Here is a 20,789-nt window from a genome sequence, read left to right on the forward strand (position 1 = left end):
GGTTCAGTGGGACACAGAGGCCCGTCATGACCCACATGGCAGGACGAGGTAATCAACAGGATTGCAGCGTAAGTACAGGGGAAATGGAGGCCTGTCCACCCTGCAGAATTCAGGCTCAGCCACAACAGCTGAGGCCATTAAGCCCATAACAACTCAGAGGATAAAATCAATACAGAAAAGCAGAGCAATTTGGTTGCAACCCAGATACCTTGAGGGAGCTCAAGAGGTTCACTCCCAAAGTGGGTCTGGCCTGTTCCATCCCTCTGCCTCTTGGAATCCACATACGTTTCCTTAAACACAGCATTTACGGTGTAAATCAGCATAGCTCCTTTAGCTTCAATAGAACACCAGTGAGTTACACCCGCTGAGGATATGGCCCCTAACAAACCTGGCATTTGGGTTCACTATGGAAAGATCTCTCGCTTCCTGGGGTGGGTGGGCATTCACAGCAGACATTCCCTTACGCTAGGGCTGCGTCACTGTAGTCTTTTTAAATGGTCTTCCAGAAGACTGGAGAAGAACAGATTCTTACCCTAACTGTCTCCACTTTGTTCCTTTTATTACTGCTTAATAACAGTGGACACAAAATCACCAGCCTTTGCAAATAATCTGGTTTCCTGGTATCATTTGCATTAGACAGACAAGAAAGGACAGAGCAGCAGGAGGCTCACACTGTAGCTGCAGGAACCGAGGCAGTAACGGGAAGTTGGGGATCAAGTCTCCTTGCCAGATTCCCACACTTACAGATTCATCGATCCGAAGCCCTGAGGAGACGACTGTGATCCTCTAGCCTGGCTGCGTGTATAGCACAGGCCACAGAACTTCCCCCAAATAATTCCTAATACCGACTCCGAGCTTTTCGAATAATGCCCGCTCTTGATTTGAAAACTGTCATTGATGGAGAATCCACCACAACCCCTGGTAAATTGTTCCAGTGGTTAATTACTCTCCCTGTTAAAAATGTACAGTTTATTTCCGGTTTGACTTTGTCTAGCTTCAACTTGCAGCCACTGGATCACGTTCCACCTTTCTGTGCGAAACCACTCAGAGCTGCCAACCCCCCGAGTGAGCTCCAACTGACAGGATCCTTCCCGCAAGAATCCAATAGGCATCTAACAGAGCCACTGGCCCAGGGCAGGGAGGGCATTTCTATATGGACCATAGATAGATACGGTGCCTGAGAAAGTATTTCATTGACACCCGTACTTCACGCAGGGAGTGGCTGATCTGGAGACAGCTAGGCACTTCTGTACCAGGTACCATAGGAAAGTCAGTCACGTGAAACCTGGACAGAACCTGTCTGTCCACCTCGCTGCATTTCAAAAGTGCCCATCACTGTGGCATGAAGGCGCCACGGACATAAACCAGCTACCCCGTGAATTGGGTGTGAGGCAGGATCTCATCTCTGCCCCACTCCACACAGCCATGGCCAGGGATGGGAGCTCCCCATTAGCAGGGGACCACCCGCTCTGTGGCTGCATTACTGAGCCCGTCAAAGCAAAGGGAAGGAAGGAGGAACACAGGCTCTGGAACTAGGGGTGCTGGGGGGGGGTTGGAGTAGTTTCTATTCTCTACAGGATTTACAGTTGGTTCATGGCTCTCTGCCCCCCACCATAAAGTTGCTCCGCTATGGGGGAACCTCCAGCCCCCGGCTCCTCTCACCAGCTGAGGTTTGGGGATGGAGGCTCTGCCCCAGCCCCCGGCCAAAGGACGACACTCACCGCAGAGCTCACCAGAGCAGCCCCCGGGAAAGCCCCCTTCGCGCTCCTAAGCGAGCCAGTCAGGGCAGCTCCAAGCGGGGGCCATTGAGCCCCCCGTGTCCGAGCGCGGAGCCCGTCCACGCATCAGACACGGACCCACGTGGGGCACCAGCCCGCGGCGCTGCAAGGGGCCGGCTGGGAGGGGAGCAGAGCCCAGCGGCCCTGCTCCGCCTCGGGACTTGCCCCGAAGTCAGGCACCGGCGGCTCCCCGGCCTCCCGCTGCACCTGTGCAAGCGGGGCTGGGCTGGGCTGGGCTGGGCTCGGCGCGGGGCTCGCCGGCTGCCAGAGCCGCGCTCGGCTCGTGTCGCCGCGCCCAGCAGCCCGGGGACCCCGCCACGCTGCCCCGAGCCCCGGCTCCCCGCGCCGCCCAGAAAACCCCTCCTGACCTGCAGCTGCCGCCTCGCCTCCGGCCCGGCGCGCCCCGCGCAGCGCCCGCGACACTGGCTGCGGCTCGGCCGGCGCAGCGGGTCCCCGCTCACATCTGGCCAATTGCGCGCCAGGGGTGGGACCCGCCGGGGGCGCTGCCTGCCCGGAATGCGCTCGCACGGGCCGCGGAGCCGGGCTCCCTCCGGGGCAGGTCCCTGCAGCCGGCTCGGACCCCTGCAGCGCCGGGGAGCCCGCGCAAGCTGCCGCCTGGCTTGGCAGCGGGGGGGCTTTGTTCGCATTACAGCAGCGCCCAGCGCGGGCCGGGACCCGCCGGTGCTAGGCGCTGTGTGAACCAGGCCGGCCTCGCCCCAGCCAGCCAGCAGCGTAACCCTAGCGCGTGGCTCTGGGCGCAGGGACTTTACAGCGCACGGTTCTGTGTTATTTGCATGAGGGTGACACCCAGGGGAGCCCAAGTGAGATCAGGCCCCCACTGCGCCAGGCGCTGCAGGGACACAGCAGGCTGCAGGACACCACCCAATGATTCTTACTGAGGCCTTGTCTACATTTAAAAGCGGTGCCAGTGTGGTTATGGGGGGGGGTGAGGGGAAGAGACTCCCCCCCCAACATAATTGTGCTGGCAAAAGCCCAAGTGTAGCTTTGAACATAAGAACGGCCACACTGGGTCAGACCAATGGGCCATCTAACCCAGTCTCCTGTCTCTGGCAGACGCCAGTACCAGATTCAGGAGGAGTGCACAGAACAGGGAAGCTGGAGCATCCACCTCTGTCTTACCCTCCCAGCCAGGGGCAGCTCTAGCAATTTGGCTGCCCCAAGCAGTCATGCGTGTGGGAGGTGCACCGGAGCCGGGGGACCAGCGGACCTCCCGCAGGCGTGACTGCAGAGGATCCGCTGGTCCCACGGCTCCAGTGGACCTCCCGCAGCTGTGGAGGGTTCGCTGGTCCGGCGGCTCCAGTGGAGTATCCGCAGGCATGTCTGCGGGAGGTCCACCCGAGCCGCGGGACCAGCGCACCCTCCGCAGTCATGCCTGCGGGAGGTCCGCTGTCCCGCGGCTCCGGTGGACCTCCCGCAGGCATGACTGCAGAAGGTCCACCGGACCCGCCTGCCGCCCTCCAGGGAAAATGCTGCCCCACGCGCGCGCTTGGCGCACTGGGGTCTGGAGCCGGCCCTGCTCCCAGCTTCTGGCAGGCAGGGGTTTAGGGTTGCTCAGAGCATGGGGTTGAGTCCTGGATCATCTTGGCTAATAGCCATTGATGGACCTGTCCTCCATGAACTTACCTAGTTCTCTTTTGAACCCAGTTGTACTTTCGGCCCCCTTTCATCCCTATTTAAAGATGTTATTTTAATGGAAAGTGCCCGTTCTCATCAGTGCAGGAGTCTCATTCTTGGGTCTTATGCTTCCAGCGTGGTACATGGTAGCAGGATTCGATTAAAGAGTAGACACTATTAGCCCTTGCCTACGAATCTAGCTCCTGGAGTCACAATGAGATCAGAATCTCAGCTTTATATTTCTAATCCTCCTCATGGATACAAAGAAAAGCCTAAATTGAGTGTAATTGATACCTGCCTGAGTCTGCTGACAGCCTGAAACAATAGCTTGCAAGAGGTAGAAAGGGCCCATTCAGCTTAACTCTGCAACGTGTCCCTACCCTAAGGAGGTATGAGGCACCGGTACAGGGACAGAGCCACAGCATGAGGTAGAGGCATGGGGCCCCCCAGGTAGCCAGTGGGGGTATGCTGAGGACCATGGGTGGCTGCTGAAGGGCGGAACTCTTGTATCTCAAAGAATTTTTGATCCTTTGAGTGAATTGTCATTGTTAGTAGGAAGGAGCATGAAAACAGAAGTCCAAACCAAGCTGGAATGTCCTGGCCCTGTGCACTGTTTTTGCAGCAGCTCTGTACCTAAGAATGATTTTAGTCAGAGACAGTTGAAGCCAGAACAGACTTTGCTGGTGCTGTGCTGTGCTTCTCCGAAGAGCTGCATTAGTGCGGACAGAGCAGCGTTACTGGAAGTTTTAACTCCTATAAATAAGCAAGACCACCTGAGATAGCGCCATCTGGTGACGCCCACTAGTATTACCCTGACAAATGTTACCAGTTTTGCATCTACTCTTAAATTGCTCATTTCAAAGAAGTGAGGAAATTGGAAGGGCCAGTAACAGAAGCCATCTCTCTGTGTTCTTTAGTCCTACATTCTATTTCTCTTTAATTTTCCTAAATCTATATAGACAAAGAAAGAACAGTTACAAAGGCTGATTAACATTTGAGGGTCGAGTTAAACAATATGTACATTACAGAGCATGCAGTAACTCGTATGAACATTAATTAAGAAAATTATTTACCAAATTCCAAATGACAAGAATAGACTCATCCTATTATCTGAGGCATACCTGCTTATGAACATACCCATTATAAACAGAGCCCAGAAATCTGTGCATAATGAGAAGGGCTCCCACAAGGCAGGCAATGTAACCCACTGGAGATGGCACTACCGTGGTGACCTTGGGCAAAACACTTCACTGCCCTGTGCCTAAGTTTCCCCATCTGTAAAATGAGGATAATGATACTTCCTTTGCAATCAATGGATGTAAAGCACTGTACTAGGTTAAGCTATTGTTTAAGGTACATTTGAATTGCTGCTGTCATGCTCATGTGACAGCTGCCATCTTGGCCAACACACCATGGATGGACCCGGGAGCCACCACAGCTAAAAGCACAAGCTGCTAGCATTCCCTAGGCAGGGCTCTATCCCCTGCTCTCCTCTCTGGACAGGCACAGAGGAGCCCTGCTAACAGCTCACCAGGGGTAACACTAGGTCTGCCTTTTCTCATGCTGTTGTTGGTGACGGGATCCTGTGTGGCCACCGAGTTGTGGGTTAATCAGGGCAGATTCGGCATTAACATTGTTTGTGATACTTTGGGGAACAGTTTAATACTTGAAGGAGTGAGTGGGAACTGGATATGTCAGTGTGTTAAAGTACCGGAGCCTAAGGAACCTCTCCCCTGGGATCAGTGCAGCCTTTCAAAGCAAGGGGAAGGATATTTGGAGACCGGAGGCTGGTCTGGGAGGGACACTAGACATTCCTGTCTCCGGAAGGACAGTCCAGTCTCCCACTCTGCCTGCGTGGGGGAGACTCACACTTTTAGCTGCATTTTCCTTTGCTCTTGAACAGGGCCAGCTCTCGGCACCAGCAAACCAAGCACATGCGGCACAATTTCAGGGGTGGCATTCCGGCCACCTTTGGCAGTTGCGCTCCTGGAGGGTTTTTTTTGTTTTGTTTCTTTTGCGCTTGGGGTGGCAAAAAACCTAGAGCCAGCCCTGCTCCTGACCAACAGCACAAGTCTCCTCATTTGGAGAGCTGAGGAGACACTCTAGGCTGCACTTGGCAGGATCTTTAGGGTCAGAGGCCTCCAGAACTCTAAGGATGTAGCCTAGACAGTTCCCAAGCAGGGGCCTGAGACCTCCAGGGAGGATCAGGACCTCCCTCTCTTTCATTATGGCTGGATGGGAGGAGGGTCCCAAAGCTCCCTTGTATTGAAACATGGGGTCACAGTCTGGAAAAGGTCACAAGTGGTGCCCTGCAGCACAAATCCCCCCGGCCCCATCCACCCATGCCATAGACTCAGAGCTCCCAATGTTATTTCTAAACACAGGTATTTTGGTTATTTAAGAAACAGTATTTCAGTCTAACTCTGCAGGGCAGTTACTGCTGGTTGGCTTTCGGACGCTGAACTGTTTTAAAATTGTCCTGGGGTAAAAGACATCTTAAGAGTGGCCCTGTAATGATGGCATCATTACTTCCATGTTTACTGATTTTCAGTAATTTGCACATAAATGCACCAGCAGCTTTGCACTCAGTCTGGGACCTGAGAGTCAAGCTGGGTTGGTTCCTTCCTTCTTGCAGAATAAATGTTCTACAGGCCAGGTTCTACCCCCACTGACACATAAAGAACATTGCGGCCTCCGCTGTGTTTGCACACGCTGCTGATGTGCGTTAGAAGAGCCCAGGAGAACAGGCCTGCCCAAGAATCAGGGAGCTGGTACCAGTTCCCTGACAGCTGACCTGGTTCTCTCAGCCAAAGGAGTGAGCCAGGCACAGCCCTGTGTTTATTCAAGGTGCACCTGGAAAGAGGTCTGATATCTTCCCTGGGTCGTTGCCTGGCAGTCGGAGCTAATGAGGGATTGTTTATGCTGCACTGCACCCGCCAGGGCCTCCAGCCTGTCAGCTCTTTGGGGACTGGCTCTCCACTGCCCGGCTCCTCGCATCCTACTGACTGTATAAAGAGTGTGTGAAATGCTGTCATTCGGCTGTGGTTACGTTTCACACTCACTGCGCACAGACGTGAATGGCCACACACGTGCGAGAAGGGGAGAGTTGGGCCCTATGTTCTGTGCCTGCCCCCGTCCCCTGGTGTGAAAGCACTGCGTATGCCTGTACGCCTAAATAAATAAACCAAGCCGAGCAGCGGGGTGGGGGGCTGCTGGTCCCCTGCTGAGCTGCTCAGGGGTAAGCCCATGGCAGGATGTCCTCCTGCACGTTTGTGTCGGCAGGCTTGGGCCAGGGGACGGATGGGACATTTGTTTCCAGAGCTCCAGCACCCAGCCTCGAATCCCTCCCCTCAGGGGATTGTAACACCAGCTGCAGAGCAATGTAAATGACCCCCACAGTGCCCCACACACCAGCCAGCCCAACTGCCCCAACCCCCCACAGTGCCCCACACACCATCCCCCCAACTGCCCCAACCCCCCCACACAGTGCCCCACACACCATCCCCCCAACTGCCCCAAACCCCACACAGTGTCCCACACACCATCCCCGCAACTGCCTCAACCCCCCACAGTGCCCCACACACCAGCCAGCCCAACTGCCCCAACCCCCCACAGTGCCCCACACACCATCCCCCCAACTGCCCCAAACCCCACACAGTGTCCCACACACCATCCCCGCAACTGCCCCAACCCCCACAGTGCCCCAAACACCATCCCCCCAACTGCCCCAACCCCCCACAGTGCCCCAAACACCATCCCCCCAACTGACCCAACCCCCCACAGTGCCCCACACACCATCCCCCAACTGCCCCAACCCCCCCACAGTGCCCCACACACCATCCCCCCAACTGCCCCAACCCCCACACAGTGCCCCACACCTCATACCCCCAACTGCCCCAACCCCACACAGTGCCCCACACACCATCCCTGCAACTGCCCCAACCCCCACACAGTGCCCCACACACCATCCCCCAACTGCCCCAACCCCCACACAGTGCCCCAAACACCATCCCCCCAACTGCCCCAACCCCCCACAGTGCCCCACACACCATCCCCCAACTGCCCCAACCCCCCACAGTGCCCCACGAACCATCCCCCCAACTCCCCAACCCCCCACAGTGCCCCACACACCATCCCCCAACTGCCCCAACCCCCCACAGTGCCCCAAACACCATCCCCCACCTGACCCAACCCCCCACAGTGCCCCACACACCATCCCCCAACTGACCCAACCCCCCACAGTGCCCCACACACCATCCCCAACTGACCCAACCCCCCACAGTGCCCCACACACCATCCCCCCAACTGCCCCAACCTCCCACACAGTGCCCCATACATCAGCCAGCCCAACTGCCCCAACTCCCAGACAGTGCCCCAACCCCCCCAAGCTCCCCAAGTGTCTCAGCCCCCAAGACACAAGCCCCCCAAGTGTCTCAGCCCCCACTGTGTCCCATTCACTATCCTCCTAACTGCCCCAACCCCCACACAGTGCCCCATACACCAGCCCCCCAACTGTCCCTACCCCCCCCCCCAGTGTCCCATGCACCAGCCCTAGCCCTGTACCTACCCTGCCCCCCAAATGCTGGCTGTGATGTTTTGATGTTTGGCTTCACCCCTGTCGTCACACAAGCACCAGTGTCAGCTGGCTGAGTACGTGTCACTCTCTCCCCACCAAAGCCCCAGGGCAAGACACTGCCTGTCTGGGGGCAGATACTGTACAAGGCTTAGCCTGGGCCAGCTCCTCGGCTGGCGTAACTCCAGAGGAGTCAGTGGGACGATGACAGGGGCTGTGCTTGGGCTGAGGCGTCACGTGAAGGTGGGCCAAGCCCGAGCACAGTCTGGCCTCCTTTGTGAGGCTTTCACAGACAGAGCAGGGAGCTGAGGGAGGTCGTGGGGGCCGGGCCGGTCCCTGGCAAGGGCCAGCTGGTAGGTCTGGTCTCGTCCCCATTAATAACTGGGACAGGGAGCAAAGCAAGCAGCAAGGTAATGATGATGATGGGCGATCACTCGTTACCAAGTATGATCATCTTCCATGGGAGTTATGGGTCCTCAGGTGGCTAACAAGGCCAACCCTTGAACCACGAGTTCTATTACAATGAGGGCAGATGTTTTCAGGCTCAGCAGGAGGCTGATGACCATGACTGGGAACCAGTTTCTCCTTCCTCCTGCGCCTCTTATCCTCTTCAGCTTGTCAGCGAGCAAGTTCAAAATGCAGGGGACCATCACATAGGACTTCACTCCATGTTAATGTCGATCATTTCCTCTACCTCGGAAGTCATCTTTCATCCAAGGCAGATATTGATGCAGAAATTCAACATCGCCTGAGCTGTGCCAGTGTAGCTTTTTCTCGTTTACAGCACAAGGTTTTGAAGATCACGATATTCGGACAGAAGCAACAAAGAATCCTGTGGCACCTTATAGACTAACAGACGTTTTGCAGCATGAGCTTTCGTGGGTGAATACCCACTTCTTCGGATGCACGATATTCGGACAGACGCCAAGTTTCTTGTTTATTAAGCCATTATTCTCCCAGCAAGGTAACAGTGCATGGACGACAGTACCTGCCCAGGAGGGCAGCTCTGGCCTTGTCTCGGCAGCTTGAGGCTGGGAGAGGATTGGCCAGGCCAGTGCTCTTTGGGGTAGCTGCCGGATACTTCTCTTCACCTCTCCCAATTCAGCACGAGAGGGTCTGTGCAAATTCTAAGCTTGTTTCCCACAGACGGAGGGTATGTCTTCACTAGCAACATAGCGCTTTCACGCTCTCCCAGTGCTGTAAAAAACCCACCCCCATGAGGGGAGGAGCTACCCGTGTTTTTTCACACCCCTGAGCGAGAAAGTTGCAGCGCTGTAAAGTGGCAGTGTAGACAAGGCCTGAGTGAAACCACAGATCTCTGGGGCCTGGGAGTGGGGTGTGGCAGGCTGTGGGGAAGTCACAGGAGCTATTGGCCATGGCAGTGAAATAGGGAGCAAGGAGACCAGTCCTGCCTCCCCGAGGAAAACGGCACAGGGGCAAGAGTATCAGACGGGCCTGAACTCAGACAGGAAGCTTTTCAGAGACAGCTCCCCACGGGCAGGCATTGCTGTGAGCTGGAGGATTCCTCCCACCCCTCTTTGACCTTTACAGAGTCAGCTGGAAGGAGCTGGGAGCCCAGAGCGGGGCAGCCACCCTTGGAAAGAAGGAAAGTGGGAAGCTGATGGTAAGTTGCTGGGGTTGGCCACGGTCCCTCTGAGATTGCCTCTCTCCTGCGTCCTGTTGTGGCGGTTGTGGGCTACTGGGTCAGTCTGGATTCGGGTCTCAGGGGCTGAGATCTCTAGGGCATTCTGTGCGGGATCTGGGGCTGCCTGCAATGAATACTCTCTGCCCTGATTGCTGTAGGAAAAGGTGGGGCTAATTCAAGAAGAAGCTGTAGGAAGAAAAGAGGACAATGGCTTCGGAGAGCCAGAACAATGCAAAAGCCACATGCTTTGAAGTTCTATCTCCAATACCAACTGAGCTCCCCAAAGGGTTTTGGGTAGCAGATCCAGCCCAGGGAAGGGAGAATGCAGACTTCCAGGGAAGATAGACACGCCTGCAGACCTTTTGTTGTTTTAAAACCTTTTTGTCTCATGCTGTGCAGTGTTCCTGTGGTTAAACAAACAACGCTTTGGTTTCAGAAGATGGTTGTGGGTCAATGCAGTACTTTGGCCGCAGACTCTGAGAGGAAGAACTGCAGGTACCGAACCCTGTAGGAGCTGATGGATAAACGTGGTTGATGCCCAGAGCCTGGTTTAAGAGTGGGAGAATCGTAGGAGTCCACCCTGAGAGGGGAAGGCAGGAGACCTGAGACCTGAGGGGGTGAATCCAGAGAGCCCAGAGAGGTGCAGCTAGCCCTGTAACCGTGACAGGGACCCTCTCCCCTGGATCCTGCTCCCTCCAGCCGCCCACCGGACCCCCCATTTCAGGATTGCCGGGGCTCAGGGTAAGAGCTGTTCAGCCAGGACGCTGAGATCAGTTTAACTACAGCGAGCTGGGCTGGGGATCTTGCTCTTGTGTCTGGGTTTTTGAGACTAGCTCTTTCCTCTGGGCTAGGAGTCCAGGTGCCGAGGCGATGGAGCTACTGTAAACTGCCCCTCCCCCATTCCTCCTCTCCCACTGTAGGGGAACAGCCCCGAAAACGCTGACGTCAGTCACCACCCCCACCAAGCACTGAACAAACGTGTGAGACTCACTGTGGGAACCACCTGATTTCTGTGCTTTCACAGGGCGTTACCACCGCATCTGCTGGGATCTAGAGCAGGCGGAGACAGTGGGGCTGCTCCTTATCCTGGGGTTGGTGCCAGGGCTGGAGGGGGAGTCTAAGCGCCCCCTCATTTCCCTAGAGTTATTTGGACAAACCTTCGGCCAACAGGCCACACTCCCCTGTCTTCGGAAGGCTCCCACCACGACATTCACCAGGCCCTAGCACAGCTGAGGAAGCAGGGTGACCAGACGTCCCGTTTTTAAAGGGACAGTCCTGTATTTCAGCCCTCCTGCAGGTGTCCCAGCTTTTTCTTAAAAACGGGCAAATAGTCCCATATTTTCTGTCTCCTCCACATCAGTACTGACGGGCCCTGCTGCTGGCCGGATCCCTGCTCGCCAGCCGCCCGCCCGCCAGCGGTGAGTGGGGGGGGGTCCAGTGGCTGACGATGGGGGTGGGTGTGCAAGGCTGGTGGCGGGGCACAGGTGCAGCGGGCAGGGCCAGCTGCTCCCCCTGCTGCTCCGTCGGTGCAGCCCCCGCTGTGTGCTGGCTCTCGGCCAGCAGGGCCTTGCCCCACCTCCCATTTCCAGCCGGCATTGGCTGCACTGAGCGCTGCGGGGACGGGTGAGTGCAGGCAGGTGCCAGGCGGCGGCTGGTTACGTGTCGCCTCTGCTGCCCACCCATCAGCCCTTTACGTGCTCCCCCTCTCACTGTCCTCTCCCTGCTTCGCCCTCCCCAGCCGCGCTGCTCCTCCATCTCCCCCCCAGCGGGGCATGTCCCACTCCCAGTGCTGTGCGGAGAACCAGCTCACCCAGAGCCTGGCCGGCCGGCTCCTTCCTCCCGCCACTGCCTCTGGCTGGGCCGGCACCCCTGGAACGCCCAAGACCCGCCAGCCCGGGGTGCTGGCCCGGAGGAGCCGAGCCCTGCATGTGCTGAAGCCCCACGCAGCACTGGCATGGGGAAGCCTCTCGCCCCTCAGCTAAGCTCTGGAGTGGCGGCAGTCTGTGTGTGTGTGTGGGGGGGGGGAGCCATTTTTCAGCCTGTACCCACCCCAAACCTGCAGGCTCCACAGCAGCCCCCAGGGCAGAGGTTTAGCACCTTCTTCATCCACCCCCCACCCAGGGTCCTGCCCCCAGGGAGTGTGGGGCTGCTCTGGCCCCTAGGCGCCCTCCCTTGCTGAGCCACCTCTCTGGCCAGTTCCCTCAAGCCCCTGCAGTCCCTGGGCCCTGGTGCACAATGCAGCCTTAGGGCTTAACCCCTTCCTGCCCATGCTGTAGCCGTGGGGGTGGGGGGAACGGGCGGGACAGGAGGCAGCTGAGTTAGGTGGGTGGCCAGCAGCAGCCTGGACACTGTGTGGACAGGAAGAGACAAGCAGCTCCCTGCCATGGGGGGTGGGAGGGAGAGGGGGCGCAGAAGAAGAAGAGATGAGCTCTGCAAAGACATGGGCCAGGTCATCCCACTCCACCCCTGGAGCTGCAGCAGCTCCCGTCCCTTCCCACCGCCACATTCTGGTGTGAACCCTGGCAGAAATCGGGGGGAGGGGGGAAGAGAGGGCATGTGACCCTGCGTGCCCCCCAACATGGTCTCTTGGCAAGACGCGGTGCCAGGTACTGGGAGAGGCGGGTCCGTCACGGGGGCCCAGGCAGGCATGGAGGGCAGAGAGCACTGGGCAGGAAGGGTCAGGTCAGTCGGTCACCCCGTGTGAGAGAGGTGTACGGGAGAGTGTGTGTGTCACCTCTCCCCGTGTGTGTGTGTGTCACCGCTCCCCATGTGTGTGTGTTACCTCTCCCCGTGTGTGTGTGTCACCTCTCCCCGTGTGTGTGTCACCCCTCCCCGTGTGTGTGTGTCACCCCTCCCCATGTGTGTGTGTCACCGCTCCCCGTGTGTGTGTGTGTCACCCCTCCCCGTGTGTGTGTGTTACCTCTCCCCGTGTGTGTGTGTCACCTCTCCCCGTGTGTGTGTGTGGGGGGGTAGGGGTGGTGAGTCACCCCTCCCTGTGTGAACCCTAAAGCAGTATTTCTTTTTAACAGGGGGTCAGTCAGCTTGATGTCAGTTAGAACGTTTGTACTGCATCATTCTGACTGATTGACACTGACCTCGCTGGAATGTGAGTAATTTTACCAGATGTCCCATATTCAGCCTAGGGAAATATGGTCCCTCTGCTGAACACCCCTGTCCCTTTGTTACCTTCGCTCCAGTTCCCACTGATGCTAATCAGCTGCAGGTGGCATTTCCTGCTGGCACAGGGGAGTGAGGGCAGCCTTTTATCTCAGTCAATATTTAGCCCACTTGGCGAGTTACCCAATCAGCAAGCGGGAAAGGTTGGCGGCTTCTCATTTGTTTGGGCAACGTTTCGTTTCAGCCTTATCAAGAGTTTGGAGGGAGCAGAGCTGAGAAAAATGCCATCTGTGCTTTTCAAGTCCAGGGCGTTACTTTGGCCAGTCTCCAGCCCAAAGTCAGTGCTGTTGCACTAGCTCCCTCGGCCTGGGCGACTTCCTGCCATTGATTTGCCATAAACACGCTGAAGCCTTGGGGGAAAAGCCTGCCTGTAAAACATCAGAGGGAGACACTGCCTCACGATGGGCGTGCTGTGCTACAGAGCCCAAAAGCGATAGACCAATCACTTAGTCCCTGCTGTGCCAGAGTCCAAGCCTTGGCTGGCAAGATGTTAGACACTCCCTCACTGCTTGTGCATGCCCAGGAAAGACTGTCCACACTGTATGCTAATTCTCAAGCTCACATGGCCATCCCAGCTCCCTAGCTCCTCCACTCTTTCTGAACTGCCTCAGGAGGGGCCCTGGAATCCCACTAGAGAGGGACAGACAAGGTCTGTCAGACCTGCTGCTCCATCTCCCTGGGCTAAGGTCCCGACACCACGTTGCTGAGTGTTGTGTCCAGTTTTGACACCTCCCTCCTTTCCCTGGGGAGGGATTCCCCCATCTGATACCTCTCTCTGCCAGGAGCTACTTCCTTATCTTCACCCTGAATGTTTCCTTCCCCAGGGTCTTCTGAGCTGTGAAGCTCCAGGCTTTAAAGGCTTTTTCTTAGCCTCAGCACATTGTTGTTGGCTGGCTATTCACTTCCTGTCTCTGAACTGCCCAGGCCTTGTGGAAGAGACACAGTGGGCGAGGTAATGGCTTTTATCCAGCACCTTCTGGTGGTGAAAGAGACTAGCTTGCAAGCTCCGGGTGACCTAAGGACCTGAAGAAGAGCTCTGTGGAGCTTGAAAGCTTGTCTCTTTCACCAACAGAAGTTGGTCCAATAGAAGCTATTCCCGCACCCACTTGTCTCTCTAATAGCCCATGACCAACACGGCTACACTGCAGACAGCCCTTGTGGTACATTTTGCCTGGGGAGAGGGGACACAGGATGAGCTCGTTCCTCGTGGACACGCCATGATTTTCAGTATCCCAACCCCAAGTATTCCAAACTCATGAGTCACCAGCCCAAAACATCATGAGATTTCTGAAAAATAATAGCTGTTGGGTGCCTTTTCTTTCCCCACAGTTGGGCCTTTTCACATTCATGTAATATTTTCAAGCTTTCGTCCACAATCACAAGGGCTAGAAATATTATTTTCATTAAAATGAAAGCTTAGATTCTCCCAGAATCACATGACTCCAGAAGCTGGAGTTTTAAGAAAAACACCAAATATTGTATGAGTTGGCTTTTGGTTTCCCATGTTTCATTTCTGCTTCAGCCTCTTGTCCTGTCCCTGCAGAACAAAGCCCTCCCCAGTGCGCTGCATGCCTAGCTAACCCTCCGGGGCATCCTTCAGTGATGCAGATTGCTTATACTCAGCTTGGGACACTCTTGGATTATTTGGCAGCTGTTTTTGATTCCATATGATGGTTCTGCATCTGTTGGAACTTGCTAATGGGCAGGATCTCTGCTGCCTTCCTGTCCCCGAACTCGCTGGTTGTTTGCCATGCAGGAAACTCTCTTCTGATAACGTTAGGGTCATTACAAACCCCACCACAGCCTGGGAAAATCCTGAGTCCCCATCTCGATCTTGCCTTAAAGCCCTCCTCTGTTTCACAACAGCTTGTGGGTCTGGAACGGGGCTGGAACGAGCTGAGCACTGAGAGAGATTTATTTCTGCTAAACCCATGTGAGGAGCCAGAATGTGAGGAGAGCACACAGCATTCATGAGGAGCACTCGGCCCACAGAATTAACACAGCAACACAGAGAACAAGAGCCGGGAAGAGGGACAGCTCAAACTGGGAAGGTTTGGTCACAGCCAGCACTCCAGAGCTCCCTCCTGACTGCTTACTGTTATGGCTGTATCTGTCACGGCCAGGCCTGATGTTCTCTCTTGGGAGCAGGGGATATCGGGGTAGTGACCGTGTTCTGTGTTTCAGATTGTTAAACGTGGCTAACAAAGTTGTAACCAACCATGGTACAATTAAGGACAAGGCCTCTGAATCTGCATGTGTAACACACTTGTAAAGTCTGTGTCATATCCCTGCATTGCTGCTGATCATTAATGTCCTAGATATCATGCTGTGCAGGGCCCAGCAAAAATGTCACATTCTGGTTTTTCAATGACAAGTTTACATTTTCCATGGGGGGAAAAAAACATTTTCTGACCAGTCCTGGTGCTCTGCTCCTACCCTTTGTGACGCTGGCAAACCAGATCAGTCCCAGGCCACAGGCCAATTCACTTGTGTTCGTGTAGATCAAGGCGATTGTTAATGTATAAGTGTGTATTCAGATGTTTAAACTTTATGAAAACGAATGTATTATTACTTGAATTGTTCTCACTTATCTTGTCCTATTATAATGCAACAGCAAACATTTACCTTTGTGTATAACCCTGTACCCAAATTACCCACCAAAGAAAGCTTGTGAAACACTAATGAAGGACTTAAGGTCTTTAACAGAAAATGCTAATTTCAAAACAAGTGGCCATTGTGTGTGATGATCCAGGTCAAGGACTCTTAGTGCATTCCTCAGTATCAGTCATCAAAGAAAAAACCCACCGGGGTACAGACACTGCCAGTTTTCTTTCTGCGTGAAGATACTATTAATATGGATTCAAAGAAAGATCCTTTATCTCTGGACTGCTTGGATTCTAACAGGGCAAAATAACTGAATGAGAACATGTAGATCCCCAGAATTATTCTGGGTCGCTCTGGAAAAGACTCCTGGGACACTGGCAATTTATTAATCACTGCCACCACTTGGAATTCCAAACTGTGATGCACCTGTTGTTATATTTTACCTGCTTTAACTGCTCAATAACTCTCATTCTTTTTTCTCAGCTAATAAACCTATAGTTAGTTTACTATAGAATTGGCTGCCTTTGGTGTAAGGTCTGGAGAACTAACTGATCCGGGGTAAGCGGCTAGTCCTTTGGGACTGGGAGCAACCTGATGGGGTGTGATCTGAGGCTTTTCTCACAAAGTTCAGTTTGTCTGGGTGGCAGGATAGGCTGGAGGGCCTAAGGGGACTGTCTGTGACTCATGGTAAGACTGGGATAGTGACCAGGAATTCACATTTGTTACTGTCTAGGTGAAATCTAAGTATAGAACATGCCGCCAGCTTGGGGTGTCTGCCCTGTTTTGTGACAATCTGCCGTGAGGGAGGCACTCACAGCTGTGAACTGCACCAGACTGCATGACACCCTTCATGCAGGCCTTGCAGGGCTCCTCTTTACTAGGATCCTTTTTCTGTGCCTTGTGCCTGTCTGCACATGGTTCAGTAAGATCATCTGCGGGTAGCCACAGCTGTGTTTTGATGTGTGGAAGGATGGGCCAGTGGTTAGGGCCTCTCCATAGCACGGAGCCACTCCCTGTTCAGCTCCCTGCTCTGCTACAGGCTTCCCTTGTGACCCAGCGTAAGTCACTTAGTTCTGCTGTGCTTCATATCTCCCATCTGCACCATGGGGATGCTCGCCCTGCCCCGCCTCGCTGGATGTGCCACTGGAAGGTTCTCAGGTGCTTAGATACTGTGGTGAGTGGGGCCATGTAAGGACAACAAGCCTTCCCATGGCTGGGGGTCCTACCTCTCCTTTGGTGCTGGAAGCTGCATAACTAGACCTGGATCAAGTCCAGTCTCTCTTATGAATAATTCAGACCTTGGATGTTAGTAGCTTCCTTGTGCACCAGCGTGCTCTCAGTGTGCACCCGAACCACGGGGTGTCTGGTGCTCTGATTAGAACTGGGTATTAAAAAAAAAAGAAAGAAAGAAAGAAAGAAAGAAAGAAAGAAAAGGTCAGTGCTGGGGAATTGCAATTGGTTGCAAAGGGTTTAGAGAATCTGAGGTCTGCAAAACCTGCTTGTCAGTGAGAGACGTTTAAGGTGCTTGATCTGTTTAGCTTCTCCAAGAGCATGTTAAGAGGTGACTGCATCACAGTGTACAAATACCAACAGAGGGAGAACTTTTCTGATACTAAAGGGCTCTTAAACCCAGCAGACAAAATCCTAACACGATCCAGTGGCTGAAAGCTGAAGCTAGATACACTCAAACTAGAAATAAGTATGATTAACCATTGGAACAACTTTCCTGGCCATGGTGAATTCTTCATCTCTTGGGGCCTTTACATCAAGACGGGTCTTTCTCTAGCAGATCAGCTCTAGCTCAACCATGAGATGTTGGCTTCAATGCAGAATCAGTACGTGAGGTTCTCTGGTCTGAGTTCTGCAGGAGGTCAGACTAGCTGATCAGAACGAGACCCTTCTGGTACTAAATGCTATGAAATCCCAGCTCTGAAGAGGAGCTGGGGGACTAATGGATTTTTCAGTTTTCTGGCAATTCCAGAAAAAAAATGTTTTGACATTTTCGGCACATCAAAAAGTTGAAACAAAGAAATATTTTCAGATTGAACAAAATGTTTCGTCTCGATTCCAAGCATTTTGAAACAGCATTGAGAGAACTAAGGACATTTTAAATTAGGAGAAATTTCTAAATGAAAAGTCATTTTGGAGGGAAAAATGGAAGTGTTTCAATGAAACATTTCATTTTTTAAAAAAATGAAACAAATCATTGGGTGAAACCCACATGAATTCACAAAATGTTTTGGCATCTCCAAATCTACATTTCCCACCAAAAAAAGTTTCCTTGGAAAAGTTTCACCCTGCCCTATTCTGAAGATTCCATGAACACATTTTAGCTTCAAAATTTTATTGAAAATGAAAAGCAGCTTTTGCAGGCATCAGAAAACTCCTTTCACCTGGAACAAGACAGATTCCCAGCTGTGGCAAATGCAAGCAGGGTCTTGCTCCTACCCAAGGGAATGTCACTTTGGCCCACTTGCCGCACGAGTTGGTGGCAGAGGAGGCCATCAGTTGCCACGCTAGAGCATGCATCTGAAAAACTCTTCTGCTCCCCATCCCCCTTGGCCGTTGGGCTTTTGGCTCCTGCTGATCTATGAAGAGCAATAAAATGCACATTCTAATGCACTGAGAGGCAGAAAATACCTACATCAAAGTGAAATGGTGTTTGAATAAAAGGGCTTGTGGTGGCTTATCTGCTCCTGCTTCTATCTGCATTACTTTACTCACCCAAACTGACTCATGCTTTTTCAAGCCACAAAGCTCCTCAGCACTCAGATGAGAGGCTAAAAGAGATTTCCCTTCATCCTCGCCAGACTTCCAGCAAGAAATCAAACATGAGCCCTTCAGTGTGGTCCAATTACCTACACAACAAAGCACAGGTTATGGGATGTCATATGAGCAGCAGAACAAGTGATTTTAACCCTCGTTCAGACCCAGAAAATCTCCCTAACTTGCAATGGCTTTGATCTACATCTCACCTGGTGGCATCTTCAAAGCCCCTCCTTGGTTCATAGCTGGGGTTTGATTTGGAAATGATTAGTCTGACTTGCTCGGCAACTGTAGTACCAGAATTGTGTGCACACACAACCAGGTGCTCTAAGCTCTTCCTGCATGGACCTCCAGTGCCCCATTAGTGTGTTACAGTGGCTACTAGGGGCTCGGCTGGGGGTGGGGTCAGCTTCTCTGCCCCTCTTTCCCTCTGATCTCAGTTTGCCCTGTTCCATTCTTACACCGCACCACCCATCACCCTGGACTCTGCGGTTCCACCATTGAGGGCTGGTCCCTGGTTCTGTCTCTTCTTGGTAATGAGCATGTTGTGAGCACTGGGGATGGATTCCCCAGAAGTGAAAGTCCTGGCAGTGCTTTCTCTGATGTCTCACCATTTCCCACGCGACCATGGGGCTGCCAGTCTCAGACTCAGCTGCATGATCCTAGCTTGCACGTTCCCCATCTCTGGTGTTACACACTCGCTGGCTCCGTGGCTGTGTGATAGGGTGGCTCTCCCACATTTCGTTCTGCTTTTCATGGTTGTGGTCTTAGGGCTCATCCCTACCCCACTGGCCTGACCGGGAGCTTTGCCGTGGATGCTCTTCTGAAGTTGGGGGTGCAGCTGCCAGAGGGACAAGAGGGAAAAGTAAATGATTGCTCAGAAACCCCTTTTCATCCAGAGGATCGTTCCCCTGTAGGTGCCAGGAAAAGCTCTGGCCATGTGCTCATAACAAAGCTAGAGTGTCCTTCTGGCTCGTACACCCCTTACAGCCAGGACCTCAGAACACGGTGCCCTTCAGCACTAGGCAGCGCCAGTAGGAACTGGGTCTCTGTATCCATTCACTGGTAAAACTGGAGAGTTATTTCTGCCACCTCATCCCAGCCATCCATCATCCATTCATCTCAGCTGTGATTTCACCTCTAGCCCCCCCGCACCCTGACTCACCCACATATTGCAGCTGAGAAGAAGCTTCAGGGTTACGTCATAGGCTTTTCCACTTTCCTTTGACATTTCAGACAGAGTGGCCCTTCTCCTCCCGGCGGGTCGGGAGCAGCCAGCCTTTCAGCTGAAGGCCCTGATTATTAAAGGGGGAGGTTTGGGGAAGGGTCAGTAAAGTGGTGATGGGCACCCCACCCCCCCCGCAGAAATCTGCCATTGAAAACTCATCAAAGGGCCATTCTGCATGTCTGGCTTAAAATGAGGTTGCTATTCTGGACACACAATCATACTATTGAGTCTGCCAAGGCAGAATGAAGACTGACAATTGAGTAGTTCCCATTCCTTACCCCTTAGTAGACTAGTTAATAGATCAGTGGTCGGCAACCTTTCAGAAGTGCTGTGCTGAGTCTTCATTTAGTCACTCTAATTTAAGGTTTCGCGTGCCAGTCATACATTTTAACGTTTTTAGAAGGTCTCTTTCTGTAAGTCTATAATATATAACTAAACTATCGTTGTATGTAAAGTAAATAAGGTTTTTAAAATGTTTAAGAAGCTTCATTTAAAATTAAATTAAAATGCAGAGCTCCTCACACTGGTAGCCAGGACCCGGGCAGCGCGAGTGACACTGAAAATCAGCTCGCGTGCCGCCTTCGGCACCTGTGCCATAGGTTGCCTACCCCTGTAATAGATCTGTAGTAGTCTTCAGCCAGATCTTTAATCCTTTAAAAGAAAATCATTATATCTATCATGCATCACATAAAGCAATATCACTGGGGTGGAGTGAGGAGGCAGGAGGGGGTGAGGAGGCGAGAGGTGAGGGGGGGTGAGGAGGCGAGAGGTGAGCGGGGGGGTGAGGAGGCGAGAAGCGAGCGGGGGGGTGAGGAGGTGAGAGGCGAGCGGGGGGGTGAGGAGGCAGCAGGCGAGCAGGGGTTGAGGAGGCAGGAGGCGAGGAGGGGGTGAGGCGTCGAGAGGTGAGCGGGGGGGGGAGGAGGCGAGAGGTGAGTGCGGGGGTGAGGAGGCGAGAGGTGGGGGGGGTGAGGAGGCGAGAGGTGAATTGGGGGGTGACGAGGTGAGAGGTGAGGGAGGGGTGAGGAGGTGTGAGGTGAGCGGGGTGTGAGGAGGCGAGAGGCGAGCAGGGGGGTGAGGCGAGAGGTGAGCGGGGGGGTGAGGAGGCGAGAGGTGGGGGGGGGTGAGGAGGCGAGAGGTGAGCGGGGGGGTGAGGAGGCGAGAGGTGAGCGGGGGGTGAGGAGGTGAGAGGTGAGCGGGGGGTGAGGAGGTGAGAGGTGGGGGGGGTGAGGAGGTGAGAGGCGAGGAGGAGCGAGAGGTGGGGGGGTGAGGAGGCGAGAGGTGAGTGGGGGGTGAGGAGGCGAGAAGTGAGCGGGGGGTGAGGAGGCGAGAGGTGAGCGGGGGGTGAGGAGGCGAGAGGTGAGTGGGTGGTGAGGAGGCGAGAGG

The 20,789-nt window shown here is 54.1% G+C and overlaps 1 protein-coding gene across 2 annotated transcripts in view; it reads right to left on the bottom strand.

Moving 5' to 3' along the window:
- KANK3 (KN motif and ankyrin repeat domains 3) overlaps positions 1 to 2,272 on the bottom strand; it is a 47,258-nt gene extending 44,986 nt beyond the window's left edge. The window contains exon 1 of one of the 2 annotated variants that reach the window (XM_044998686.1): positions 2,147 to 2,272. The gene's annotated coding sequence lies outside the window, so the exon portion shown is untranslated. The remainder of the gene's footprint in view (positions 1 to 2,146) is intronic. The other variant, XM_044998684.1, reaches the window with a different exon arrangement.
- Between the last annotated feature and the right edge of the window lie 18,517 nt (positions 2,273 to 20,789).

The sequence above is a fragment of the Mauremys mutica genome, chromosome 24 (assembly GCF_020497125.1).
Source record: "Mauremys mutica isolate MM-2020 ecotype Southern chromosome 24, ASM2049712v1, whole genome shotgun sequence".
Lineage (NCBI taxonomy): Eukaryota > Metazoa > Chordata > Testudines > Geoemydidae > Mauremys > Mauremys mutica.